The following is a 21,590-nucleotide window of genomic DNA, read 5'->3' as shown; positions in this document are numbered from 1 at the left end:
TGCTTATTCAGTGCTGAAACTGTAAGTACACACTTCTGAACCTGACTTTTTTATGGGTGCTAAGGGTCCTAACCCAGGTCCCAACTGAGCTATCTCTCTCACTTCTCTCTGTCTCTCTCTCTGTCTCTGTCTCTGTCTCTGTCTCTGTCTCTCTCTCCCTCTCTCTCTTTCTCTCTGTCTGCCTCTGTCTGTCTCTCTGTCTCTCAAACACACACACACACACACACACACACACACACACACACACACACACACACACACACACCTAGAAACATTCCCAGTAAGATCAGGAGCTAATTAAGGTTGTGTGATTTGTATACGCTGGGCCTAAGTGGGTAGGTGTGTCACTGTGGGTGTGGGCTTTAAGACCCTCATCCTTGGGGTTGGGGATTTAGCTCAGTGGTAGAGCGCTTGCCTAGCAAGTGCAAGGCCCTGGGTTCGGTCCCCAGCTCCAAAAAAAAAAAAGACCCTCATCCTAGCTGGCTGGAAGCCAGTATTCTGCTAGCAACCTGAAAATGAAGGTGTTGAACTCTCAGCCCCTCCTGCACCATGCCTGCCTAGATGCTGCCATGCTCCCACCTTGATGATAATGGACTGAACCTCTGAACCTGTAAGCCAGACCCAATTAAATGTTGTCCTTATAAGAGTTGCCTTGGTCATGGTGTTTGTTCACAGCAGTACATCCCTAACTAAGAAATTATGCTTCCCAGTATTCAACATTTTACTAGAATTGGTAGGCAGTGCAATGAAGCAATCGAAATTCATTAATTGCATAAAAGTTGGAAGGTGAGAAGAATGTCATCTCTAGTTGGAGAAGATATGATTATGTGCCTGAATGGTCATATGTAATTGATAGTAATTCAAATAAAAAAACAATCCTATAAGAACAGGCAATAAAATCAACATAAAATCAGATTAATCTACAGAAAGGATGACCAATTACAGAACTAAATGATGGCAACAGTCAAATTTCCAAGAGCACTAAAAGAGATACAGATCTGCTTTACAAAGTTGTGCCTGCAATTAAAAGATTGCACACATGGGTACGTGACTTGACAGAGCACTTGCCTGCTGTGAACAAGGCCCTGAGTTCAATCTCTAGTGTTGTTCAAATCACAATAAAAGTGAACAAATGAACTGGGCATTACAGCTCACCCCTCTAATCTTAGCACTTGAGAGGCTGCAATGTGGAGTTTGCCGTTAGTTAGAGTCCAACATGGAAACAGTGAGTGCCAGATGAGCCTGGCTACACAGTGAGATTTATCTAAAAATCAAATATTTAAAAGTAAAGCTAATCAGCCTAGAGAAGTAGGAACACACTTTAAAATGTGCAAAATATATGTGGGGGAATATTTAAACCCGTCATAAAAGACACAAGCACATATTTAGCACAATGTTATTTATTATGAGCACATGTACACACATACACACATGTTCATGCCATGGCAGACAATATATGGAATTCAAAGCACAACTTTTGAGGGTCAGCGCTCTCTTTACACCATTTAGGCATAGGGATTAAACTCAGATTCAAACACCTTTATCCACTAAGCCTTTTTTTCCCCCTCCACAAATGGATATTTAGGCAAATGGGAAGATTCTCCTAATTTTAGATAAGAATGTTCAATATCTTCAAAATGTCAAACCTCCCCATATAGAATTTTAAAGATTAAAACAATCCCAATAAAAATACGCACTCACTTCTATAGTTTTGAATCAAAATTTAAATTGGTGGAAATAGACAAATACTAACTTTATATGTTAAAATAAACATTTTAGAATCTCCCTAGAAACATGAAAATAAGAAAAGCATCAAGGTCCTAGCAGATTTAAGTGCAGATTACAGAGCCTCTGTGATCTACTATACTATATTATAGAATACTATAATATGGCTTAAAACTACCAATACGAGTAGAGTAGAACACATACATAGAAAGAACTCTAAATGCATGATAACAGTGTTAATTTATTCCACTGGAACAGAGATAACCTTTTATGTTGGGGTTGAAGGCCTGTGCTGAGATATATTACATTAGGCTGTGGAAAGAGGATCATAAATTCAAGACTGAGCTACATAATAAATGAAGATATAAGTAAAAATAAGCAAGTCTTTAAGAAAAACAGTGGTTGGACAATGACATAGATATTTGTGAAAGAAACAGAGACATTGTATACCTTACAACAATGTTAACAAATCTGGAATCGAATTATAACAAAATTGTTACAAAAGCTAGTGGAGTTTCCTCTAACCGGATACAGTAAAGGTTCTGATCCTGTAAGTCAAGAAGCAAGTGCAGTGGAAACGAAAATAAATGATTGAGAAATGTGACTACATAATTCTGGTCAAAACATAATTTCTTCATGATGTTAAAAAAAGGAGAACAGAATAAGAAAATTTAAAAAAAAACATGTAATGACCTGTCAGCTAAAGGTTAAATGCACTGGCTTGCTTTTCCCAGAGGACATTTCCCAAAAGCATCTACATGATGGCTTACACATGGTTCAAACTCCAGTTCCTTAGGAGTCGATACCCTCTTCTGCCCTTTGTGGGGACTAGACACACATGTGGTACCTAGATATACACATAGGCAAAACACCAGTACACATGACATAAGTACAAATAAAAATTTAAAGTTTGAGGACAAACTGGAAGAAAACATTCTCAGCATAAATAATAGTCAAGAAATTCCTATTTTGAATATTAACAGACTTCAAGGACAAAAGAGAGTTTTTTGTTTCCAAAATCACACTGTTAGTATGTTTTTTCCTTTTAATCAACAGTAGATGTTGGCTTGGTGATTATCAGATTAAAACAGAACTTGGAGTTCAGTGATTAAGAGCACTTGCTCCTCCTCCAGAGTTTGGTTCCCAGCATCACATGGCAGCTTACAATAACTGCCTAGATCCCCACATCCAGGTGGTCCGATGCCGTCTTCTCACCTTCCCATCCTCCCATGCAAACACACACACACACACACACACACACACACACACACACACACACACTGTTTATATGCATGCACATATGTATAACTTTTAAAATTAAAAGAAACTATAAGAGAACATTTAAAAATAGAACTAGCACATTCTGTTTAACTCCTTCACGGTATAGAATTCTATAGCGTAGCTAATTTTACTGAGTTATTTTCATGTCTTCTCAGATATTAACATATATGCATATATTAACACTTAGTGTGAATCAGTTACCATTAACTGCTTTGGGAGAAAAGAAGGAAGAACATAGCCCCTGACAGAATGCACATATTTTAATACATTTATCTGTCTATTTATCATCTATCTAGCAATGTACCTATTTACCTACTTACCCTCCTCATCATCTATTCTTCCTCCCTCCTTTGTTCTTCTCCCCTCTCACTTCATACATTTATCTGTATTTCTGGTAGTTTTATCATACTTACTCCACAGATGACCCCTGTGAAGTCCTGTGTTACCGCTGCTGTCAACAAAGGCAACCTCCATTAAATCTCAGAAACAATTGACACACAGTGACAACTTCCATCCAGTTAATTTTTTTATTTCTTTTTAGGCCACTATTTAGTCAGTGTCCCTTGACTCCCCCCTCCCCCCCAAAAAAAGTCATCAAACCCTTCTTTTCTTTTTTCTTTCTTTCTTTTTTTTTGAGGGAGAAGGGGGGGTTTGGAAATCTTTGATGCACCACAAATTCAGTGAAAATATAAGTGAAGACATCTTTTCCATACCAGGCTTCTCTTCTCACTCCCCTCTCTGTGTTAGTTAGCTCCCAGTGCTGGCCTCCCATGACTGACACTGGCTCATGTATACCTTATGCAGCCACTTTCCAAAGTGACTTATGGGCCTGGCTCTGTGATCGTACTGTATAGTGGAGATAATGTTGAGTAGTTTCTAAGTGCATGTGTTAAGAAAGCCTAGCAGCTTCTCGTTTGACACTATGGGAGAGCTAGTTCCCTTCTAAAAAGTTCAGGTACCCCATTGTATAGTTAATGTGGAAAATTCACTTGGTAAGGGACAGCCAAGTTTCAATTGAGTCTGGTTTTCCAGGTTGCCCCTCCTAAGGACCCTGAAATGTGCTATAAGAGGCTCAGACTTCCCAGACTAGTTCAATCTCTGAATTCTGATGTCAAATGAATTGGAAGAACAAACATAGAGCAAACCATAAAATGGCGGGGGCTTTAAAGCCATTATCTATTCATAATTTTACCAGTTCCGCTCCACCCTCTCACCCATAAAAATGTACATTTTCTTCTAAAAAATTTCCTTTTCGTTAAAGAAAAATATTTGTTCTATCTTGAGTCTATGGTGTAATTGTGTGTACCCCCATGGATGAGATTATGCCTTACAAAAGAGGTGCAAAGGAGCTGTTTCTTTCTCCTACCACATCCAGATGCAGCAAGACGTTCTATTTATGACAAATGAGCCCTTACCAGACACCAAATCTTTTAAAATTGCAATTTAATTATATTTCTCCCTTCCCTTTTCTCCATCGTTGATGCTTTTGTCTTCAACTTCCCAACCTCTAAAACATTAAGAAATGAATGTATATTGTTTATAAATAACTCAAAGTATTTTTATTACAAAACCATGTTTAGACTAAGGTGCTTTCCCTTACCAAGGCCTTTTTATCATTATCATCATAATCTACACATTTTTGGGATTTCACTTGGTAGACACATGCCCTAAAGCCATCCTTGCCCACAATTATCTCTCTCACAGTGTCACATGCAATTTTATGGTCCAATTACATTATTAAAAACTGCCATCTGGAAGTGGGTGAATGGGAGGAGGAGCACCCTCATAGAGGCAAAGGGGATGGGGATGAGGGGGGTTGGTGGAGGAGTAACTGGGAAGGGGATATCATTTGAAATGTAAATAAATAAAATGATTAATAAAAAAAGAAAAAAACCAAATAAAATAAAATAAAATAAAATAAAATCAGGTGGCTCAGTGGTTAAGAACACTGGCTGCTTCCAACCACTGAACTGAGAACGGGACCCCCATTGAAGGAATCAGAGAAAGAACTGGAAGAGCTTGAAGGGGCTCGAGACCTCATATGAACAACAATGCCAAGCAACCAGAGCTTCCAGGGACTAAGCCACTACCTAAAGACTATACATGGACTGACCCTGGACTCTGACCCCATAGGTAGCAATGAATATCCTAGTAAGAGCACCAGTGGAAGGGGAAGCCCTTGGTCCTGCCAAGACTGAACCCCCAGTGAACGTGATTGTTGGGGGGAAGGTGGTAATAGGGGAGGATGGGGAGGGGAACACCCATACAGAAGGGGAGGGGGAGGGGTTAGGGGGGAAACTGGAAACTGGGAAAGGGAATAACATTCGAAATGTAAATAAGAAATACCCAATTTAATAAAGATGGAGAAAAAAAAAGAAAAAAAACCTGCCATCTGTCACAGATGTTTCTGTCATGGGCATGGATTACATAGATATCTAGGACATCACATTCTTTCACATATGGGGCTGTAATTTTGTTTGGATTTGGAATATATATTCTCATTAGTGGAATAAGTGTGCCACTGTGATTTTTCCCACAATTGTCATATGTTATGAGTGCATTCCCATTTCCTCCATTCAGGTGACAATGGATGGAGTGGACAGTTGTCCATGATGCACTATTCAAAGTTACATAGCTATTTCGTCACCTATGGGGTTGAAGGGATGTATTCCTTTCATTAATATTAATTACATATATTTATATAATATACCGTGATAATATCCACCTTTGTTACCCTCTCTTATCACACTCCCCACCCCTGATCCCATTGTGCCTGACTTCGTGCCTTGCCTTCAAACTTCATTTCTTCTCTGTCTGTGCAGGTTTTATGCCAGGTTTATGTCCTGACTGGAACAGCCATGCCACGTGCAGAAGACAGTGTTTCAAAGCACTCCTCTCCATGTTCCTGCTCTCAGAATCTGTCCACTTTTTCTTTCATTGATGTTCCTCAGGTTTAGAGATGGCAATACTGATGTCCTGCTTAGGGTCGAGAGCTCAACAGTCACTTGTTTTCAACACATCAACCAGGTATGAGTCTCTGCATATATCATCCTCCACTCTAAAAAAAAGAACTGTCTCTGGCCCAGGAAAAATGCAGCACTAGTTTATGGATATAAACATAAATATTTAGAAGACAATTTGATTACATGTCAAGGACACATTGCTAATTGTACTTCCAACCCTTAGGCTCTGCACTGTTTAACCAATTGTTTCTCATTAATTTTCTATTGCTAATATATCGAATTTCCACATACATAGTAGCTTAAACGCTCTACATTTAATTATCTTTCATTGCTAGATTTCAGTACTCACCCTGACCTGCCCTTGCAACTCTGATTTGAGCATAAGGACTTGTCAACTTCTCATGAAAACTCTTGTTCAGAGCAGGCAAGATTTAAATACGTGCTTTTTAGTCCATCTCCTTTGCATGCTAACAGCCACTTTGAAATGAGTTCTCTCCTCTACTGTGCCCACATTCCCTATAAGTGACCGACCATCACATTTTCTAAGGCAGTGTGAATATGGCACAGAATAAATCTGACTTTACATATACCTTACTCTGCTTTAAGCAGCTCTGTTAACGACCATGTTGATATATCGAGTCAGGTGAGGGTAACAGCTATAAGGAAAGCTTTCATTAAAGGAAATTAGAATCCTTTGTGAGACTTATTGTCATCCAAGTAGAAGGCAGATAAGAGGTAGAAATTAAAGTCATTTGAGGGCAGAATACTTAAGTGGGCTGGGAATCTAGTGTTTAGGAAAAGGAGGAGAAATTGGGGTTTAGAAATGTCCAGGAATAGCAATGTTTTTCTGGCCTGTGTCAACTACACATTAAACAATGTGTAGTTCATTAGTTCTCCACCACAGGCAGAGGGGCAACAAAGTGTTCCAATATCATATTAAAGAATGAAAAAAGGAACCTCCAGTTGGAGTAGTTTGACTGAGAGTGAGCACCAATGTAAATTCTCCACTTCTTTTCCTGTGGTCCATGGCCTCTCTGTGTTGCTTGTCTGTTATATGTATCTGATCTACCCCTGCTGCCTGTTTCTAACAAAGGGCTTTACTCTGTATGTATTAAACATTATAGGCAGTAAGGTATGGAGAAAAAAATGAAGAATTCCTTTCCACAGAAACTTTTATTCAGACCCACCCAGCATTCCTAATAAACAGGCACTCAGAGAGAATTTGGGAACTGACAAATAAATTCACATTCCTGCATCCTACTCAGATGGTCCTGAAGCAAAACCCAGGAAAAACCTAAATGTATAAGCCTCACCTTTGCTGTCACAGGTTGTTTATGGCCTGGCCTTGGGCAAGGAAAAAACAAACAACTGGAAATCCCTAACAGATTTTTATGAACAGGCAAAGTATTTCTTTACTGGTCTCAACTGATCCAAGATAAGCTCAGCCTATATCCACGTGTTGCTTGTAATATTTGTGTAATACTTGTTTTTTCTTAAAAGATTACCTTCAACCTGTTTGCTACTTTCAGAAAATGATTACCACAATGTATGCATATCCACACGTACACTATTCTAGGTAAGAGGCATGAAATAGTACACAATTTAAGATTAAACCTGTGCATTGGTATAGGTTAGTTTTTAAATCCACTGCATAGTAAGATTTACCACATTGTTTCCTTACAGGCAGTTTAAACTTAAACAGGCTGAGTTCGCAGTAGGATTGCAGTTAACAACATAATCTTAAGTGACCTCAAGGTATATCATTAACTTGCTTACAAGGTCTGGCAAAAGTTCAGTTTCTTCAGAAGCAATAGATATTTCTAGAAAATGTACCATTACATCACACCACTTACATGAATCTAATTCCTTGAGCATGACCTTTCTGGCAGAAGGAACAGAGAAAGATCCATGTAATCCTTAGATACAAACGAAGGAAGTTTCTGTCTGGGAACTGGGAGTATAGCCAGTGAACAACCAGAAAGTCATAGGATGTGGGGTGGACTGAAAGGAAAGAGTATAAGGTTTTGTAGGCTTGGGAGAGAGATTTTTGTATTTCCTATAGATGTTGGTTATTTTTAAAAGCCAATGGTGTTTTCCCTGCTGTCTCTCCCTGCTAATAACCTTGGTGGGTGTGGGGATTAAAATACTAACAATCTTTGAAAGGGATTGGACTGATTAAGCGAAAGGAAAACATGCTCTTACATTGGACAGTTTTAAGTACTGTAGTGAAGAGAGAGCAAAAAGCCTCTTGGAGGACTTTTGCAACAGTACCTTCTTATTTTTCACTCACAAGGTTCAAAGTCTCAGGAACCTGAGCTCGAGTAGCATGTCTGGCTCCATAACTCTAGTAACAGGGTAGAAATATTTTTTTTTTACTCCATGTGTTCTAGTAGCAAGATACATATGCAGTTGTAGCCCAGGATCAGTCCATGTATAGTCTTTAGGTAGTGGTTTAGTCCCTGGAAGCTCTGGTTGGTTGGCATTGTTGTACATATGGGGTTGCAAGCTCCTTCAACTCTTTCAATAATTTGTCTAATTACCCCCAAGGAGGTCCTGTTCTCAATTCAGTGGTCTGCTGCTAGCATTGACTTCTGTATTGGACATGATCTGGATGTCCAATTTCAGGAGAGATCTATATCCGGTCCTTTTCTGCATGCATTTTTTTTTTTAGCTTCATCAATCTTATCAAGTTTGGTGGCTGTATATATATGGGCCACATGTGGGGCAGGCTCTGAATGCCCATTCCTTCAGTTGCTGCTCTAAACTTTGCTTCCATATCCACTCTTATGGATATTTTTCCCCTTTTAAGGAGAAGTGAGAGCATCCACATTTTGGTAATCCTTCATGAGCTTCCTGTGGTCTGTGGATTGCATCTTGGGTAATTCGAGCTTTTTGGCTAAAATCCACTTATCAATGAGTGCTTACCAAGTGTGATTTTCTGTGATTGGGTTACCTCACTCAGGATATTTTCTAGTTCATTCCATTTGCCTATGAATTTTATGAAGTCATTGGGGTTTTTTTGTTTTTTTTTTTTGTTTTTTTTTTTTTGATGATACATCTTTTATTTATCGATCTATAGTTTGTAGCTTGTTTATATTTCCGTGACGGGGCTTAAACATAGAGCCTTGTACATGCTAGGCAAGTGCTCTACCACTTAGCCACAGCCACAGACATTTTATTTCTTTTTTGATTTATTTAATACTTAATAATAATTCTTTGGTTTCCGGGCAAACATCCCCCTCCCTCCTCCCCTTCCTTATGGGTGTTCCCCTCCCAACCCTCCCCCCATTGCCGCCCTCCCCCCAACCGTCTAGTTCACTGGGGGTTCAGTCTTAGCAGGACCCAGGGCTTCCCCTTCGACTGGTGCTCTTACTAGGATATTCATTGCTACCTATGAGGTCAGAGTCCAGGGTCAGTCCATGTATAGTCTTTAGGTAGTGGCTTAGTCCCTGAAAGCTCTGGTTGCTTGGCATTGTTGTACATATGGGGTCTCGAGCCCCTTCAGGCTCTTCCAGTTCTTTCTCTGATTCCTTCAACGGGGGTCCTATTCTCAGTTCAGTGGTTTGCTGCTGGCATTCGCCTCTGTATCTGCTGTATTCTGGCTGTGTCTCTCAGGAGCGATCTACATCTGGCTCCTGTCCGTCTGCACTTCTTTGCTTCATCCATCTTGTCTAATTGGGTGGCTGTATATGTATGGGCCACATGTGGGGCAGGCTCTGAATGGCAGTTCCTTCAGTCTCTGTTTTAATCTTTGCCTCTCTCTTCCCTGCCAAGGGTATTCTTGTTCCCCTTTTAGAGAAGGAGTGAAGCATTTACATTTTGATCATCCGTCTTGAGTTTCATTTGTTCTAGGCATCTAGGGTAATTCAAGCATTTGGGCTAATAGCCACTTATCAATGAGTGCATACCATGTATGTCTTTCTGTGATTGGGTTAGCTCACTCAGGATGATATTTTCCAGTTCCAACCATTTGCCTACGAATTTCATAAGGCCGTTGTTTTTGATAGCTGAGTAATATTCCATTGTGTAGATGTACCACATTTTCTGTATCCATTCCTCTGTTGAAGGGCATCTGGGTTCTTTCCAGCTTCTGGCTATTATAAATAAGGCTGCGATGAACATAGTGGAGCACGTGTCTTTTTTATATGTTGGGGCATCTTTTGGGTATATGATCCTCAGGCAGTTCAATGTCCAATTTTCTGAGGAACCTCCAGACTGATTTCCAGAATGGTTGTACCAGTCTGCAATCCCACCAACAATGGAGGAGTGTTACTCTTTCTCCACATCCTCGCCAGCATCTGTTGTCCCCTGAGTTTTTGATCTTAGCCATTCTCACTGGTGTGAGGTGAAATCTCAGGGTTGTTTTGATTTGCATTTCCCTTATGACTAAAGATGTTGAACATTTCTTTAGGTGTTTCTCAGCCATTCGGCATTCCTCAGCTGTGAATTCTTTGTTTAGCTCTGAACCCCATTTTTTAATAGGGTTATTTGTCTCCCTGCGGTCTAACTTCTTGAGTTCTTTGTATATTTTGGATATAAGGCCTCTATCTGTTGTAGGATTGGTAAAGATCTTTTCCCAATCTGTTGGTTGCCGTTTTATCCTAACCACAGTGTCCTTTGCCTTACAGAAGCTTTGCAGTTTTATGAGATCCCATTTGTCGATTCTTGATCTTAGAGCATAAGCCATTGGTGTTTTGTTCAGGAAATTTTTTACAGTGCCCATGTGTTCCAGATGCTTCCCTCGTTTTTCTTCTATTAGGTTGAGTGTGTCAGGTTTGATGTGGAGGTCCTTGATCCACTTGGACTTAAGCTTTGTACAGGGTGATAAGCATGGATCAATCTGCATTCTTCTACATGTTGCCCTCCAGTTGAACCAGCACCATTTGCTGAAAATGCTATCCTTTTTCCATTTGATGGTTTTGGCTCCTTTGTCAAAAATCAAGTGCCCATGGGTATGTGGGTTCATTTCTGGGTCTTCAATTCTATTCCATTGGTCTATCTGTCTGTCTCTGTACCAATACCATGCAGTTTTTATCACTATTGCTCTGTAATACTGCTTAAGTTCAGGGATAGTGATTCCCCCTGAAGTCCTTTTATTGTTGAGGATAGTTTTAGCTATCCTGGGTTTTTTGTTATTCCAGATGAATTTGCAAATTGTTCTGTCTAACTCTTTGAAGAATTGGATTGGTATTTTGATGGGGATTGCATTGAATCTGTAGATTGCTTTTGGTAAAATGGCCATTTTTACTATATTAATCCTGCCAATCCAGGAGCATGGGAGATCTTTCCATCTTCTGAGGTCTTCTTCAATTTCTTTCTTCAGTGTCTTGAAGTTCTTATTGTACAGATCTTTTACTTGCTTGGTTAAAGTCACACCGAGGTACTTTATATTATTTGGGTCTATTATGAAGGGTGTCGTTTCCCTAATTTCTTTCTCGGCTTGTTTCTCTTTTGTGTAGAGGAAGGCTACTGATTTATTTGAGTTAATTTTATACCCAGCCACTTTGCTGAAGTTGTTTATCAGCTTTAGTAGTTCTCTGGTGGAACTTTTGGGATCACTTAAATAAACTATCATATCATCTGCAAATAGTGATATTTTGACTTCTTCTTTTCCGATCTGTATCTCCTTGACCTCCTTTTGTTGTCTGATTGCTCTGGCTAGAACTTCAAGAACTATATTGAATAAGTAGGGAGAGAGTGGGCAGCCTTGTCTAGTCCCTGATTTTAGTGGGATTGCTTCAAGTTTCTCTCCATTTAGTTTAATGTTAGCAACTGGTTTGCTGTATATGGATTTTACTATGTTTAGATATGGGCCTTGAATTCCTATTCTTTCCAGGACTTTTATCATGAAGGGGTGTTGAATGTTGTCAAATGCTTTCTCAGCATCTAATGAAATGATCATGTGGTTCTGTTCTTTCAGTTTGTTTATATAATGGATCACGTTGATGGTTTTCCGTATATTAAACCATCCCTGCATGCCTGGGATGAAGCCTACTTGGTCATGGTGGATGATTGTTTTGATGTGCTCTTGAATTCGGTTTGCCAGAATTTTATTGAGTATTTTTGCGTCAATATTCATAAGGGAAATTGGTCTGAAGTTCTCTTTCTGTGTTGGGTCTTTGTGTGGTTTAGGTATAAGAGTAATTGTGGCTTCATAGAAGGAATTCGGGAGTGATCCATCTGTTTCAATTTTGTGGAATAGTTTGGATAATATTGGTATGAGGTCTTCTATGAAGGTTTGATTGAATTCTGCACTAAACCCGTCTGGACCTGGGCTCTTTTTGGTTGGGAGACCTTTAATGACTGCTTCTATTTCCTTAGGAGTTATGGGGTTGTTTAACTGGTTTATCTGTTCCTGATTTAACTTCAGTACCTGGTATCTGTCTAGGAAATTGTCCATTTCCTGAAGATTTTCAAGTTTTGTTGAATATAGGCTTTTATAGTAAGATCTGATGATTTTTTTGAATTTCCTCTGAATCTGTAGTTATGTCTCCCTTTTCATTTCTGATTTTGTTAATTTGGACACACTCTCTGGGTCCTCTCGTTAGTCTGGCTAAGGGTTTATCTATCTTGTTGATTTTCTCAAAGAACCAACTTTTGGTTCTGTTGATTCTTTCTATGGTCCTTTTTGTTTCTACTTGGTTGATTTCAGCTCTGAGTTTGATTATTTCCTGCCTTCTACTCCTCCTGGGTGTATTTGCTTCTTTTTGCTCTAGAGCTTTTAGGTGTGCTATCAAGCTGCTGACATATGGTCTTTCCTGTTTCTTTCTGCAGGCACACAGCGCTATGAGTTTTCCTCTTAGCACAGCTTTCATTGTGTCCCATAAGTTTGGGTATGTTGTACCTCATTTTCATTAAATTCTAAAAAGTTTTTAATTTCTTTCTTTATTTCTTTCTTGACTAGGTTATCATTGAGTAGAGCATTGTTCAATTTCCACGTATATGTGGGCATTCTTCCCTTATTGTTATTGAAGACCAGTTTTAGGCCGTGGTGGTCCGATAGCACGCATGGGATTATTTCTATCTCTCTGTACCTGTTGAGGCCCGTTTTTTGACCAACTATATGGTCAATTTTGGAGAAAGTACCATGAGGAGCTGAGAAGAAGGTATATCCTTTTGCTTTAGGATAGAATGTTCTATAAATATCCGTTAAGTCCATTTGGCTCATGACTTCTCTTAGTCTGTCTACGTCTCTGTTTAATTTCTGTTTCCATGATCTGTCCATTGATGAGAGTGGGGTGTTGAAATCTCCTACTATTATTGTGTGAGGTGCAATGTGTGTTTTGAGCTTTAGTAAGGTTTCTTTTACGTATGTAGGTGCCCTTGTATTTGGGGCATAGATATTTAGGATTGAGAGTTCATCTTGGTGGATTTTTCCTTTAATGAATATGAAGTGTCCTTCCTTATCTTTTTTGATGACTTTTAATTGAAATTTGATTTTATTTGATATTAGAATGGCTACTCCAGCTTGCTTCTTCTGACCATTTGCTTGGAAAATTGTTTTCCAGCCTTTCACTCTGAGGTAATGTCTGTCTTTGTCTCTGAGGTGTGTTTCCTGTAGGCAGCAGAATGCAGGGTCCTCGTTGCGTATCCAGTTTGTTAATCTATGTCTTTTTATTGGGGAGTTGAGGCGATTGATGTTGAGAGATATTAAGGAATAGTGATTATTGCTTCCTGTTATATTCATATTTGGATGTGAGGTTATGTTTGTGTGCTTTTCTTCTCTTTGTTTTGTCAGGGATGGTGATTCCCCCAGAAGTTTTTTTATTGTTGAGTATAGTTTTCACTATCCTGGGTTTTTTTTTATTCCAAATGAATTTACAAATTGCTCTTTCTATCTCTACAAAAAAAATAAGTAGAGATTTGGATGGGGATTGCATAGAATCTGTAGATTGCTTTTGGCAAAATGGCCATCTTTACTATATTAATCCTGCCAATCCATGAGCATGGAAGATCTTTCCATCTTCTGAGATCTTCCTCTATTTCTTTCTTCAGAGATTTGAAGTTCTTGTCATACAGATCTTTCACTTGATTGGTTAAAGTCACACCAAGATATTTTATATTATTTGGGACTATTATGAAGTGTCTCATTTCCCTAATTTCTTTCTCAGCCTGTTTATCCTTTGAGAAGAGGAAGGCTACTGATTTGTTTGAGTTAATTTTATACTCCGACACTTCGCTGAAGTTGTTTATCAGGTTAAGTAGTTCTCTGGTGGAACTTTTAGGGGTCACTTAAGTACACTATCATATCATCTGCAAAGAGTGATATTTTGATTTCTTCTCTTCCAATTTGTATCCCTTTGGATTTGTAGAAAGATATTGTGTAAATTTGGATTTGTCATGGAATATCTTGGTTTCTCCATCTATGTTAATTGAGAGTTTTGCAGGATACAGTATCTTGGGCTGGCATTTGTGTTCTCTTAGGGTCTGTATGACATCTGTTCAGGATCTTCTGGCTTCCATAGTCTCTGGTGAGAAGTCTGGTGTAATTCTTATAGCTCTGCCTTTATATGTTACTTGACCTTTTCCCCTTACTGCCTTTAATATTCTTTCTTTGTTTTGTGCATTTGCTATTTAACTATTACGTAAGAGTAGGAATTGCTCTTCTGGTCCAATCTATTTGGAGTTCTGTAGGCTTCTTGTATGTTTATGGGCATCTCTTTCTTTAGGTTAGGGAAGTTTTCTTCCATAATTTTGTTGAATATATTTACTGGCCCTTTAAGTTGGGAGTCTTCACTCTCTTCTATACCTATTATCCTTAGGTTTGATCTTCTCATTGAGTCCTGGATTTCCTGTATGTTTTGGACCAGTAGCTTTTTCCGCTTTACATTATCTTTGACAGTTGAGTCAATGTTTTCTATGGTATCTTCTGCCCCTGAGATTCTCTCTTCTATCTCTTGTATTCTGTTGCTGATGCTTGCACCTGTGACTCCCGATCTCTTCCTTAGGTTTTCTGTATCCAGGGTTATCTCCCTTTGTGTTTTCTTTATTGTTTCTATTTCCATTTTCAACTCTTTCACATGTTTGTGTTTTCTTGTAATTCTTCTGGTATTTTTGTGTTTCCTCTCTAAGGGCTTCTACTTTTTACTTGTGTTTTCCTGCATTTCTTTAAGGGAGTTCTTTATGTCTTTTGTAAATTCCTCCATCATTATCAAAAAATGTGATTTTAAATCTAAATCTTGTTTTTCTGGTGTGTTTGGATATCCAGTATTTTCTTTGGTGGGAGAACTGGGCTCTGATGATGCCAGGTAGTCTTGGTCTGTTGCTTAGGTTCCTGCACTTGCCTCTAGCCATTGGGTTGTCTCTGGTGTTTGCTGATCTTGCTGTTTCTGAGAGTGACTTGAACCTGTTGTAGGCCTCTGCGTCAGCACTCCTGTGAAACTGTTTTCCTGTTTTCTTTCAGCCTTTCCTGAAAACAGGTGCTCTGATTTCAGATGTGTAGGTACTTCTGGAGACTGTCTTCCAGCTCTAGGTGCGGGCAGGAATCAAAGGGTCCTGCCCCTACTTGTTCCTAGGTCCTTGCACCCAGTGGGCACAGTTGGCACTAGGCGATTTCCTCTTAGGTCTGGACTGTGGGCAGAGGGTAGTCTCCTCTGACTTCTCAGGAGTATCCACACTTCTGAGGGTCCAGCTCTCTCTCGGACGGGGATTTCGGTGCAGGGAGCTGTTTGGCCAGTTCAGTTTGGTCCTGGGCACAGACCAGAACTACGGATATCAGTGGCTGACTTTTCCTATATCCCTGTGTCCAGAGGTACTGTGCAGTTTCCCCTTGGACCAGGAATGTGGGCAGAGGTATGTAGAAGTGGCAGTCTGTCCTGTAGTCCCAGGATATTTGCACTCCTGGGTGTTCAGCTCTCTTCCCTACAGGATTTTGAACATCAGTCTCTTAAAACAATCCCACACTATTCTTTAATTATATAGGGAAATATAATCTAAAAATGAAGGGAAAATGTTCACTTAATTTGGGACTAAGTGTTGTGAATATTCCTTTCATGTGAATATGTGAACAACATCTATCTCTTTATTAAGTTCCAAGGACAAGCCAAATCTCACCTTGAGGAACCAATGAATTTGTTAGGCTTGCTTCAGAGCATTAAGAGCTTGTGAATAGGATCATGGGAAACCAAGAATACTCACACTGTTTCCAGTCTTCACTCAGTATAGAAGATAACATAGCTGCATAGATGGAGCCAATTCAGTTAACCTTTTCTATCGTAAATACTTTAGTACCTCTGTAGAGCCCCAATACCCTGATGCCACATGCACTTAGAGGAAGGTTACATATAAACAGTTCATACTGGTGGATGGAATCTCAGGAGAGGGCCGGGAGCCCCTCCCTATCCCTTCCTATGAGAGAATATCAACAGTCCACAAGACTGTCGTTCCCTTGCAAGCAAGCACAGGCGATCCAATGAGTATCGTGACCATTTAGCTAAGAGAATCATGTTCTACAACACTAAGAATTACATTAAAATTTATCATATGGCCCAGCTCTATCTATCCTTAGCATATGCTTAAGGAACTTGACATTGTACTCCGTGGATACTAGGCCCTGCTCATCAATGTTATACTCACAATAGCTGGGAAGTGGAAACAGCCTAAATGTCAATACAAATGACAAATACATAATTAAAATGTGCTAATATACACTATGGAATACTATCCATCTGTGAAGGAAAAATGAACTTTGCAGACATTCCCAGGACTAAACTAGACAAGTTCCTATTGAATGAAGTAGCTGTTAACGGACCAGCTTCCTCGGAGGTTGAAAGATTCCATCCTGGAGGGAAGTTTCTTAATTAGGAAGTTAAACAACTCAGAATAGCTTCAGGAAGGTCTTGAAACTGACCAGATTCACTGGGTTCTTTTTTCCCTGGAGTAAGCAATAAAGACTGCTGAAAGCCCCTCTCAGACAAATCAAGCTACAAAGTTGACCCTTAGACTAGACCTGCCGCCCAGAAGAAGCTAAACCAGACCAGCTACCTGCAAGAGCTTTAGAGCAACTGAGTCACTTGGAAAGGAAACCGTCCAACATGTTGAGCTGTTTGCAGGCTGTGCACTGTGCTCCAGGTCCCCATTTTGTCACCCATGCTGAGGTGAGCATTGATGATGCAGCTGTCTTGGAGTCATTTCTGCTCCCGTAAGTCGCCAATCACCTATATTCCTATAAGTAACTCAAATAAAATTCATTGGTTCACAGAGTTGGACTTTGGTGGTATCCATACTGAGACCTGTCATACAGAAGAAAACCAGACTCACAATGACAAACAGCACATGGTCTTTCCTCATCTGAGGTTCCTAGCACCAAGTATTCAAATGGTAGCACATAACCTGGACTAACTGCAGAGACCAGGAAAGTACAAAGGGATGATTGTGGAGAGGGGGAAAGTCAAGCACAAATAATCTGTAACATTTGGGAGTCTCTTTGGGACCACACTAGCCAACAGTTTCAGAAGAAGTAGCATTTTCTTGTCACCAGCCTCTTCATGTTTCCCTATACTGTCTCGTATGGGCATTGTCACCTTGTTATAGGATTACTCCACTTACATTTTTTAATTTATGTATTTGTATATATTTTACAATGCCTCTATGGAAAGGTTTCCATGCAGCCTTTTCAAAAAGTCTTTAATGATAACTGTGCCTCCCCTTATTATATACAATCATTAAAGTTATTCTTGCTGCACAATAACTTATCCTGTATATTCAAAAATATGTAGTACAATTTCTAATATTTATATATTATATTCATTCAATGGAATCTATTTATCCTGAAAAATAAAACAGTTAATCAGCACTCACAGAAAGCACACTGAATTGTAACAATTTCATCTCAGATAAAACCTTCTATCTTGGGAGAAGCTTATAAAGCCACACAGTGTTCCAAAGGGAGCTGAGACATCCTGTACTGCGGGGTAGCTGGTTGAGTTCAGCAAGTAAACAATAGCTTCAGGAATTGACTAGATTTACTTTGTCCCTGTAGGGTTACTATTGCTATGATGAAGCACTGTGACCTTGGTGGAGAAAGAGTTTATTTGACTTTTGTTTCCATATCAGTGTTTATCACTGAAGGAACTCAAACAGAGCCCAGACCTGAATGCAGGGCCTGATGCAGAAGCCAGGAAGGTGTGCTGCTTATTGGCTTGCCCCTCATAGCTTGCTCAGCCTGCTTTCTTTTCTATTTATTTAATTTTTTTTTACTTATTTGCTTTACATCCCATTCACTGCCCCCTCCAAGTCACCTCCTCCCACAATACTTCTCCCTCCTCTCCCTTTCTCCTCTGAGTGGGTGAGTGGGTGGGGACCCTCCCTGGTTATCCCCCCACCCTGGCAATTCATGTCTCTGCAAGGCTAGACACTTCCTCTCCCACTGAGGCCAGACAAGGCTGTCCGGTTAAAGGAAAATATCCCATAAACAGGCCACAGCTGTTGGGATAGCACCCATTCCAGTTGTTCAGGACCCACATGAAGGTCAAGTTACATATCTGCTACATATGTGCTACATATTGGTCCAGCCTGTGTGTGCTCTTTGGTTAGTTGGTCAGACTCTGAGAGTCACACGGAACCAGGTTAGTTGACTCTGTTTGTCTTCCTGTGGAAATCCTATCCCCTTCAGGGCCCTCAATCCTTCCTGCTATTCTTCCATAGAGGCCCCTGAAATCATTCCACTGTTTGGCTGTGGATGTCTGCATCTGTCTGAGTCAGCTGCTGCGTGGAGCTTCTTAGAGGACAGCCATACTCCTGTCTGCAAGCATAACAGTATCATTAACAGTGTCAGGGATTGGTGCTTGCCCATGGGATGGCTCTCAATTTGGGTTAATTATTGGTTGGCCATTCCCTCAGCCTCTGCTCCATCCCTGTCCCTACATTTCTTGTAGACAGGATAAATTTTGGGTTGAAAGTTTGTGGATGTGCTGGTGTCTCCGTTGCTCCACAAGGGTTCCTGTCTAGCTACAGGAGGTGTCAGTCTGCTTTCTTATAGAACCGGAGACCACCAGCCCAGGGATGGCACCACCCACAGCAGACTGGGCCCTCCCGCATTGATCACTAATTGAAAAATGCCCTACAGATGGATCTCCTGGAAGCATTTCCTCTATGGAGATACCCTCCTTTGAAATGACTCTCAAGTCGACATAAAACTAGCTAGGACAGTCCCTCACTCTCCAAGCTGAGGTGCCTAGAAGAGACTTAGATCAGCCTAGCAGCAAGCAGAGACAAACTTAACTACTTAGAAGAAGTGAAGACCAGCTTCCTGAAAGGGGCACTGTTGAACCTGCATAGCCACCATCAGGCTGTGCACTGTACTCCAGGGTTCCAAATTTTGTGAGCTGTTACCCTTGCTGGCTTTGGTGATAGAATTGTCTTTGCACCATTTCTGCTTCTTTGAATAACTCTTATAAAACTTTCTGGTTCATCAAGATGTATTTTGGTGCTATTCTTACTTTGGTCTGCCATTGATTTCTTGTCAGGGTGAGTAGATGTTTTGTTCATGTTTCCTTGAGAATGATGTCACACAACACTCAGACTTCATAATTTGGGACACTCCTAGAAAAGATAATTGATTTCCTCAGGAAAAACATGTGATTCTTACCTTAAAAATAATACAACTGTTCATTACATTTTTCTTTTCAATTGTTTATTTTCAACATGCTTGTGTTTGAGTTTTAATAATTCCTTCATCAGATTTGCCCTGCCATTGATGCCTTCTTTGACTGTTAATTTCATTCACAGTATTTTTTCAGATAAACGATTTCTGCACAGCTTTCATTTGCATCTCTTTCTGTGAAAATGATGTTATGTTAGGGCACTGAACCATCCCTTACTGCTTTCTTGAAGCATGGCAAGTTTCCTTAAAACCGATGCTGTAAAATTTTCATTAAAGATTTTATTCAGATTAGCTCTTTACTCTGATCATTAAGTAAAGCCACAATTTCTGGTGAGTTTCTGGTGCCTGTTGGCATGCAATGACTTCTACACATTGAAAGTCTTGGTATTTGTTCCAGCCTTCACAATTCACTTCCTGCCTGTCCTTCTCATAGTTTAATGAAGTTGCTCAATTTTTATACCTGTAGTCACACCTGCTATTTCAGCACTGGATCATGTGCAAACTTGCTGTTATTATGTTGTCACTCTTTGGACAGTAGAGGTCTTGTTTTTTCCAAACCTCAGCTGGCATGGCATTCAGAATGAACTGGGAGAGTACATAAGGCTAGTCTAGTGTCTCCCTACAAGTCACATTCTAGAAACAGTGTAGCTACAGACACTTTGTCCACAGTTTCCAGCTTGTCTTTATTGCATTCTCCTTGGCTCTGGGAAGAATGATTGAGGAAAGACTGGCCTTAGGCTCTTAAGCCATGCTTATGGGCATCAATAGAACAATTCTATGTCAAACTTTTATACTAGTCATCCATGAGTAGTCTAGTGATGGATTGAACTAAACGTCACACTGCTACGGGTAGTCTACTACTGACATGGACTCATGACACAAGACTGATAACTGACACAATCAGCCACTAATGATGCTGCCTGCAATAGAATTCCAACAAATAGGTTGGGACTGTGCATCTCTGCTTGCCAGAAGGGATATCCTAGTGGATCTGTCCATGGGCGCTGGGCCTGAGATTATAGGGCCTGCCCTATTTTTTTGTTTGCTTATCTGCCTCACATTAAATTACAAAGTAAAAAATCTTGCCTTGTTTCCATTGTATAACTGCAGTGAATATAGTCTTGCCCCATGCTATACTGCCTGAGCCTGATGCAATGATAGTGAAGCTAAACTCCTACCATCAAGAAGGACATCGAACTGAATATCTCTTTCCCACACCAGCAAAGACCCACACAACCTCATGGGTGCACAAAGGCAAATGCTGCAGCTGCAGATGGTAGCTTTGTCTATGGTTTTGCCTTGAGGCTTGCCAGCCCTTTTTCTGATGTGTGTCTTTTATTCTTCAGCTTTCCCCTGTAAGTACCAACCTGTAGGACTCCACCTTACTAGGGCACAGGTCATTTCTTGATGCCAGATAAGGCCTAAACAATCTACAATTTAGTGTATAGAGCTATCCATGCTTCTGAAGTTAGATTTCATCAGTCGTAAGTATTAACAAACATATAGGGTCACAACTGTAGAAATGTGAACAATTCTTAGGAGAGGTACCTCTGGCATGTTCCAAGTCTAGAAGGGACATAAACCAAAGTGTAAGACTGTTTCACCAAGGATTAAGTGTCCACCAGATGCTAGGGCAGATCTAAAGTCCATTCCTTTGAGCTCTGGTCTGAATACCTGTGCTTATTTTCTACCTAGATTTGAGTGACATGACGACCTAGAAGAGCTCCGAGGTAAATTACTGTATTAGCCATCTGTCTTTCTTCCCAGCAGGTAGAGTCTTGTTCTCAACTCTGCTGTGCAAGAGTGAGAGAACAGTAGTAGAACCACTCCCATGGCTACACGGCCATGCAGTGGCAATGTGGATACCAGCTTGATGTAGAGCTCTGCCAAGAACCGGCTTCCCTGTGGTGGACCTACTACTGGATTTCAAGTATAAAGTCTAGACTTAATTCCTTTCCCCAAGCCCGGATGAGAGGTGTCTCTCCACAAGTTACTTGAAGTTGAGTGAGGGGTGACAT

The 21,590-nt window shown here is 40.2% G+C and overlaps 1 long non-coding RNA gene across 1 annotated transcript in view; it reads left to right on the top strand.

Annotated features, from left to right (window-relative positions):
• LOC103694470 (uncharacterized) overlaps positions 1 to 21,590 on the top strand; it is a 93,061-nt gene that overhangs the window by 35,116 nt on the left and 36,355 nt on the right. The window contains exon 6 of the long non-coding RNA XR_010061509.1: positions 5,829 to 6,033. This is a non-coding gene — a long non-coding RNA (uncharacterized LOC103694470). The remainder of the gene's footprint in view (positions 1 to 5,828; positions 6,034 to 21,590) is intronic.

The sequence above is a fragment of the Rattus norvegicus genome, chromosome X, assembly GCF_036323735.1.
Source record: "Rattus norvegicus strain BN/NHsdMcwi chromosome X, GRCr8, whole genome shotgun sequence".
NCBI classification, from domain to species: Eukaryota; Metazoa; Chordata; class Mammalia; order Rodentia; family Muridae; genus Rattus; species Rattus norvegicus.
Note: the sequence above shows the minus strand (reverse complement) of the source record. Positions and strands in the feature narration are given on the sequence as shown.